Source organism: Podarcis cretensis (genome assembly GCF_951804945.1).
Source record: "Podarcis cretensis genome assembly, chromosome: 2".
Taxonomy (NCBI): Eukaryota; Metazoa; Chordata; class Lepidosauria; order Squamata; family Lacertidae; genus Podarcis; species Podarcis cretensis.
The window spans coordinates 126,048,800-126,049,029 of record NC_137171.1 but is presented as its reverse complement, the minus strand read 5'-3'; positions in this window follow the sequence as shown (position 1 = coordinate 126,049,029).

Sequence of the window (230 nt, the reverse complement as noted above, 5' to 3'; positions counted from 1 at the left end):
ACAGAGAGAGGGAGGGAGAGGGAGGGAGAGAGATATTATCCATCTTTCCTGAGGATGATTGTCTCTATATCACAGAGATCTGACTGGAAGAGTGAACAGGCTGGAGTTGGCCTCACCCAGCTGTGCCCACCTGGGTATTTGGTGCAGCATCAGGGCAGACCTGAGGGTCAGGAAGGGGTAGGATCTGGGTTTAAAGAGAACCCATGTCTCTGTCTAGTTGGGCGGGTAAC